Genomic DNA, 8,683 nt, shown 5'->3' with positions numbered 1-8,683 from the left:
TCGTTGGTGGGGAGTTGTGTGTGATTGTGTGCGTGTAAGGTCACAACATTACCCATAGATCGATCATATATGAGCTCTGAGCTCTCTTCCGGGAGGGAAATAGCTATCGATCACGAGTCCAACACGTGATCCAAGACCATGATGAATCACACACACACACACACACACACACACACACACACACACACACACACACACACACACACACACACACACACGAGCAAAAAAGAAAAAATATAGAATATATATATATATATATATATATATATATATATATATATATATATATATATATATATATATATATATAATCAAGATTAACTGAACCAATTTGCATTGATAATACATCAATTTTTACTGTTGATCAAATTAATTGATAATCATCCCTTTGTCAGGCAATGAGTTTCCTTACGGATAATTTGATTAAATAACTAATTAAAATACTCCAATACTGACCAAGAAGTTTATCTTAACTGAATAAAATCACCTGGCGAGTGTCAGTACGAGACACAAAGTCGAACGCTAGATGACAAAGGATTACAAAGGAGGAGCATGCCGACAGAAGACCTTTTGGTCCATAACTAGGTCGGCTGCAAAAAATTAATTCATAATAATAATAATGATAGATAAGTAAATAAATAGATAAAAATTATGATATAAATAATAATGAATAGAATAAAGAAATAAAGAAATAGATAAAGTTAGATAATAAACAAACAGGTAAATAGTAAATAATAATAAATTGACAGATAAATGATAATGAATGATAATCAAGGAAATAATAAACAGACTAATAATAAATAGATATATATTATTTGTCTGTTTGTTTAGTACATTGACCATAAAACAATATCATTACATTAGATAACACCAGGGCCGCGCTGTGCCCCGGTGGTTAGCGTGTCGAGCTCATGAGCAGGTGGTCATGAGTTCGGTTCCCGGAACCCACTGCGTTCTTCTTGCGTTGATGTTCGATATCCTTGGTCAGGCAGGGAGGCGACCTAAACATCGGTAAAAAAAAAAAAAAAAAAAAAAAAAAAAATGATAATAATAATAATAACAATAATAATAATAATAATAATAATAATAATAATAATAATAATAATAATAATAATAAAAATCCAACGGCTTGCCGAATCTGACAGGTTTCTCACCTCCCACTTTGTTGGAAGATGAAGATACAAGACTGCATACAGCAGAGAACAAACACCATATTTGTGAGTTCGAATCCCACACTTCTAATTACCATCAGTAACTGTTACCTTTCCGAACAGTCCAAGCATATAACAGGGCAAAAGTGACGGCTTAGGGCGATAATACTCAGCGTCTCCGTGCGTGGGCTGCTCACTCTACCTTAGATCAACACCTCATTATGGTGAAAGGTTTACGTTGGGAGGCTCTTAGCCTTGAGGCATCCTCATTCCTCGATTTCCTCGAAGAGTTGTTGGTTGTGTTGATTGCTGATACATTATGACAAGTTGAGGTAGATGGAAAAGAAAAGCTTTGAATCAACCCGGTCAAGAATAACCTCGGAACTAGATTCGCGTTTTCTTTTTCCACCTTCTTCAATTTGTTGATTCCCCATTATCATAATGCCGAGAAATTAACTTAATATTTCAACTAAATTCTGCTACATTTGCGATGAGTTGACATGAAAAAGAAACACGCTCATCAATTGTAACACATGTGATCATGATGATTTTTAGGCTTCAATATTTGTTGTTACGTGTTATTCTTTTCATAATATAAAAAGGTTCACGTCCTATGTCTTTTGCCCTTGTTATAGTTTGGATCGGGCGTTGAGCAAAAGGGGAATGTCTGTTGAGCAAGGAAGAGAGAAGGCAGGAGATAGGGGTGAGCGAATAATGTGTATGGATGATATTGTTATGCGAGGAAGGGAGGGATGAGGGATAAGGGGTGCTGAAAATATATATTTTGAAAAAAAAAACTATTAATCCTCTGCTTGTTACTTCTGCTTGTCAAATATATACGATATATCATAAAATAAATTCCTCTTCTATGAGGTCAGTACCTCACAGTCAGAAGATACTTGTTTCAACACACACACACACACACACACACACACACACACACACACACACACACACACATACATATATATATATATATATATATATATATATATATATATATATATATATATATATTTATATATATAATATTATATATATAAAGTATATATATATAAATATATATTATACATAATATATATATATTATTTAATGTATATATATATATATATATACATATATATATATATGTACATATATACAAATATATATATATATATATATATATATATATATATATTATATATATATAATCAAAATCTTATAAAAGGTTTGAAGCTACCGAGTTTATTTATTCATAAGAATTACACAAAATTACAAAGTAAGAGCATACCGGCAGGAGACCTTTTGGTCCATAACTACGCTGGATGCTAAGAATAGACAATTAAACGAAGATATTGATAAACAAGCGAACCAAACAATTGGCAGGCAGAGAAATCGAGAATATAATTTAAGCATCATTGATTATATATTTACTTTTATGTTCGTCTTTACTTGTAACTTTGCTTTCTTCGTGACTATATTCTAAATTACATTCCTACTTTAATCACTTGAACCGTAAGTTCCTTTTTACTTCTAACTTTTCTCTCACCTCAGCTACATTTATTTCAGAAAATATTTTTAGTTTAGATGATAAACCCTTTTTTTCATGGCGAATTTCATTGCTGGGGCGATGACGCGGTTTCTGCACAGCATCCCGGCGGATTTTGCAATTTGCATAATTAGCTCCTGACTTATAATAAGGCAAGAAAGCGATGTTTATATTGATGCAAGACCACTTACCGATGTTCCCTGGGTGATCGGAGGAAACTCGCCGATGCTGGAGATAATTTGGTGGAGCTGTGATGGAGTTCTATAAATAAACATTTTGCTGTTACTGGAATAGATATCAGACGGTCTACTGTGTTGTATATGTAGGCACGCATACACACACATACGCGCGCGTACACACACACATACACACACACACACACACACACACATATAAATATATATATAATATAGTATGTGTATGTATGTATGTGTGTATGTATGTATGTATGTATGTATGTATGTATGTATGTATGTGCGTACGTATGTATGTATGTATAAATATATTTGTGCATCGGCATCGGCAATATTTTGCCGATGATGGTGCAGATTCTCAAAAAAGAAAGAAAAAAAAATCTCGCCGATGTCGATTCCGATTTACCAGAAAAGTGCCGATTCTTGCCCGTGCCAATTAATCGGCACATTCCTACGGCTGAGCACTTGGTCCGCAGTTAACTTGTTTATCGCAAAGGAGTTCTACCATTCCCAAACTCTGTCTATCTACATCAGGGGTCACCAAACTACGGCCCGCGGGCCGGCCCCGGCCCCCGACGTCAGTTCATCCGGCCCGCCGACGGTACTTTAATTTGTTTGATAAAACGTATGGAACACGAAACTTTGTGATACAATTTAGATTTAAATATTATATCTAGAATACTAGGAGATCTTCACGCGTGCGGAGGCCTCCAGACTGCTATGTTCCTTAAATCTACTATTGTAAATTATAAATTCTGGCTTGCAAGTACTGAACAGAAGACTGCAAGAGACCATAAGGCCTACACTAGGTAGTTCCATGCCCATTACCACCTGTCATTCTCATCCATAAAGTTGTCTAACCGTTTCTTTCAACAACTGATAGTTTCAGCGCTCACTACATGGTTACTAAGTCTGTTCCATTTGTTGACCACCCTTTTAGTAAACCAATTCTTGGCTATTTTCTTCTTAATCTAAATTTGTCTAGTCTACTTCCATATAGTTAATGGGCACTATCGTTAGAGGCAATACCAAATTAGAACGAATTACAAAAAACCCGACTAAAGAAAAAAAAAATCGTAGACATCATAAATGTCAGATCAAGTGGACTTAGAGCAAATAAACTCGGGTAGCGTCGTGTGCGTTCATATAAACACATACGTATGTGTATTTTTTCACATTCATTGAGACGTAGATGAAGATAAACATGCTTGTCGATACACGCTTGTGTAAGCATTTCCACAAGCACAATCCACACTTCCCTGTACGCTCCTTTACATACTCAACAGGCATTTTGCATAAGGCCTTTTTCCCATCGGGTTAAATTGCATAGACATGGCACGTAGCTGAGTTGTTTTCCTACTGAATATTGCAAGACCCGATTCTGGCTCGTCTGAATCTTGAGTGATCAGAATCTATGCGAGAAGCATTTTTTTATACTTCAAATGTGGAGAGGTTTCTGTTGAGTAAATAAGATCGTTTTACAGTCGATGGAAAAAGAGATTTATACTTCAAATAAAAGAGTGTTTCATTTGGATTTCATGCTTTCTGAGAAGGTTTTGCGTAGCAGAAAATAGAAAAAAAAATATTAGATGCTTTCTGAGAAGGTTTTACGTCGCAGAAAAAAAAATCTTATAAGGTTTCTGAGGAGGTTTTACGTAGCAAAAAATATATATATAAATAGATAATATAAATAAAGGATTAAATAAATTAGATAAATCAAATGAATCAAGTAAATAAAATAAATCAAATAAATCAAATAAATCATATAGATAAATCAAACAAATCAAACAAATCAAACAAATCAAACAAATCAAACGAATCAAACGAATCAAACGAATCAAACGAATCAAACGAATCAAACGAATCAAACGAATCAAACGAATCAAACGAATCAAACGAATAAAATGGATCAAATGGATCAAATGGATCAAATGGATCGAATGAATCGAATGAATCGAATGAATCAAAATCTTAGAGCCCGATAAAGAGAAAATAGTGATGATGATAATTTGATTTAACGTCACCAACTTCCTCCTATCAAAATGCTAGGACAGTGCCCCTTACAGAGAACTTTGTAACGTGAAATATAACAAACCATACCCTTGGTCCAACTCGCCCGTAGCATAGTTCGATACGCTGTCACCTCGACCTCCGTCGCAAGTGGCGACGCTCTAATCCGCTTAGTGAGTGAGTACCCAAGAGAAACTAGCAGTACCATAAATGAGTAAAATCGTTCTTCCTTAACTAGAAAAACACTCAAACTTGAAATTACCAATAAAAGGTTACGAGTCTAGTGGAAGGTCAATGTTTTGTTCCTAAACGGGTGAATTTCTTCATTATCTGAATAAAATCAGTCGACCTTGGGCAGAAGAAGGAGAAGAATCGAGAAACACATATTTTTGTTATTTCAATTTTTTTTTCTTCTAATTTTACTCCTAGTTTTTTCTTCTTCGTCTTCTACTTGTTCCTCATTTTTTTTTTTTGTTCCTCATCTTCATCTTCATATTCATCTTCATATTCCTATTCATCTTCTTCATCTTCTTATTCTCCTTCTCTAAGCCTAACTCTTCTTCTTCTTCTTCTTCTTCTCCTCCTCCTCCCCACCTCCTCCTCCTCCTCCTCCTCCTCCTCGCCCCCTTCCTTCCTTCCTTCCTTCCTTCCTTCTTTTCTTTTCTTTTTTTTTCTTTTCTTTCTTTTTTTTTCTTTTTGTTTTTTCTTTTCTTTTTCTTTCTTTTTTCTTTTTTCTTTTCTTTTTTTTCTTTTCTTTTTTCTTTTTCTTTTTCGTTTCCTTTTTCTTTTCCTCCTCTTGTTCTTGTACTTTTCCTTGTTCTCGACCTTGTCAATTTTCTTTTCATTCAAACTTTCAGTTTCATTTTTCTTTTACTTCTTTCTCTTTTCCATCCACCATCTCTGCTCTCTTTACTCTTTTTTCTTTTCTCTCAGTCTCCTATTCCTCCTCTTTTTTTCCTTTTCTCTTTGTCTCCTTTTCCTTCTCTTTTTCTTTTCTTTCTATCTCCTTTTCCTCCTCCTCCTTTACGTTCTCCTGTTCCTATCCTTCCACACTTATCTCCCTCTCTACTCTCTTTACTCTTTTTCCCCCTTTCTCTCTGTCTCCTTTTCCTCTTTTTTTTTCCTTTCTTTCTGCCTCCTTTTCCTCCACCTCCTTTACATTCTCCTGTTCTTCCCCTTCCACACTTATCTCCCTTCTCTGCTCTCTTTACTCTTTTTTCCTTTCTCTCTGCCTCCTTTTCCTCCTTTTTTTCTCTCTGTCTCCTATTCCTCCTCTTTTTTCCCTTTCTCCCTCTCTCCTTTTCCTCCACTTACTTTACATTCTCCTATTCCTCCCTTTCCACACTTATCTCCCTCTCTACTCTCTTTACTCTCTTTATTCCCTCCTTTCTATCTCCTATTCCTCAACTTCTTTTACATTCTTCTGTTCCTCTCCTTCCACACTTATCTCCCTCTCTGCTCTCTTTACTCTTTTTTTCCTCCTTTCTGTCTCCTATTCTTCCACGTCTTTTACATTCTTCTGTTCCTCTCCTTCCACACTTATCTCCCTTCTCGGCTCTCTTTACTCTCTTTTGTCCCTTCTTTCTGTCTCCTTTTCTTCCCCTTCCACACTTATCTTCCTCTCTGCTCTCTTTACTCTCTTTTTTCCCTCCTTTCTATCTCCTATTCCTCAACTTCTTTTACATTCTTCTGTTCTCCTTCCACACCTATCTCCCCTCTCGGCTCTCTTTACTCTCTTTTTTCCCTCCTTTCTGTCTCCTTTTCCTCAACTTCTTTTACATTCTCCTACTCCTCCCTTTCCACACTTATCTTCCTCTCTGCTCTCTTTACTCTCTTTTTTCCCTCCTTTCCGTCTCCTATTCCTCCACGTCTTTTACATTCTTCTGTTCCTCTCCTTCCACACTGATCTCCTCTCTCGGCTCTCTTTACTCTCTTTTTTTCCCTCCTTTCTATCTTCTTTTACATTCTTCTGTCCCTCTCCTTCCACACTTATCTCCCCTCTCTGCTCTCTTTACTCTCTTTTTTTCCCTCCTTTCTATCTTCTTTTACATTCTTCTGTCCCTCTCCTTCCACACTTATCTCCCTCTCTCGGCTCCCTGACCTACTGCACCGAAGAACTCTTCCCGAAGTCGAGGAATTTATCCGCGGCGGCCACACTCTCCGAGGCCAGATCATGTAAAATGGCCCCGCTTTGAGCCGTGGCCCTCCAGTATTTGGTTTTAATGTTTTTTCTCATCAGGTTCGAGCCGGATCAGCCCAGCTACAAACACATTCCCAAACTCGGCAGTGGTTTTCACAGACGAGTTTTGTCTTGACTTCCTTAATGAGGTTTGCAGACACTTGATAAAAAAAAAGATAGTATCGTGGTGTGTGTGTGTGTGTGTGTGTGTGTGTGTGTGTGTGTGTGTGTGTGTGTGTGTGTGTGTGTGTGTGTGTGTGTGTGTGTGTGTGTCTGTGTGTCTGTGTGTCTGTGTCTGTGTCTGTGTTCTGTGTCTGTGTCTGTGTCTGTGTCTGTGTTCGTGTTCGTGTTTGTGTTCGCGTATGCATGTACATGTATATGTGCATGTGCATGTGCATGTGCATGTATATGTGTAGGTATAGGCGTGGGTGTATGTGTATGTGTATGTGTATGTGTATGTGTGTGTGTATGTGTATGTGCATGTGCATGTGTATGTGCTTGTGTGCGTGCGCGTGCGTCCGTGTGTGTGCATTCTTATGAAGTTATACCTACCTAGTTACCTTCCGCCTTTGCACATGGAATAGACCAAAATAGCCTTCTGTATGATACAATAGCTATTTAATCTCTCAGGGGTGTGTGCTTCTTGAAAAATTCTCTGTCTTTCTTCCAACAGAGATTCACTATTATTTCGTTCTACACCATATTCAACAGTATGTATATGTGAGTGCGTGTGTGTGTGTATGCAAATGCCTGTTTGTGTATGTTTATGTGTTTGTGTATTTTTATTTGTATATTACAGTGTGTATGTGCGTGTTCGTGTGTTTGTGTGTGTATGTATGTGTATGTGCATGCGTGCGCGCGCGTGTGTGTTTACGTGTGCTTGTGTGTGTGTATGTGTATGTGTATATGTATGTGTATGTGTGTGTGTGTGTGTGTGTGTGTGTGTGTGTGTGTGTGTGTGTGTGTGTGTGTGTGTGTGTGTGTGTGTGTATGTCTGTATGTGTGCTTAAATTTGTATGCTTGCGTTTGCTTTTGCATTTGTGTTTTTGCGTTTATATCATTGTATATGTATATACCTACATGCATAAACGTGTCTTAATTAAATGTGTACAGCTTTATGTTTGTGCAAGTAAACGGTGCTTTTGAAAACAAAACATGTTTACTTTTGTATTGATCTGTCTACTTCTCTGTGTGTGTGTGTGTGTGTGTGTGTGTGTGTGTGTGTGTGTGTGTGTGTGTGTGTGTGTGTGTGTGTGTGTGTGTGTGTGTGTGTGTGTGTGTGTGTATGTATGTGTGCTTGAATTTGTATGTTTACGTTTGCTTTTGTATTTGTGTTTTTACGTTTATATTATTGTATATGTATATACCTACATGCATAAACGTGTCTTAATTAAAAGTGTACTGCTTTATGCTTGTGCAAGTAAACGGTGCTTTTGAAAACAAAACATGTTTACTTTTGTATTGATCTGTCTACTTGTGTGTGTGTGTGTGTGTGTGTGTGTGTGTGTGTGTGTGTGTGTGTGTGTGTGTGTGTGTGTGTGTGTGTGTGTGTGTGTGTGTGTGTGCATGTGTGCTTAAATTTGTATGTTTACGTTTGCTTTTGCATTTGTGTTTTTAC

This window comes from Oratosquilla oratoria, chromosome 36, assembly GCF_046742065.1.
Source record: "Oratosquilla oratoria isolate Oo_2021 chromosome 36, ASM4674206v1, whole genome shotgun sequence".
NCBI classification, from domain to species: domain Eukaryota; kingdom Metazoa; phylum Arthropoda; class Malacostraca; order Stomatopoda; family Squillidae; genus Oratosquilla; species Oratosquilla oratoria.
This window is presented reverse-complemented; position numbering follows the sequence as displayed.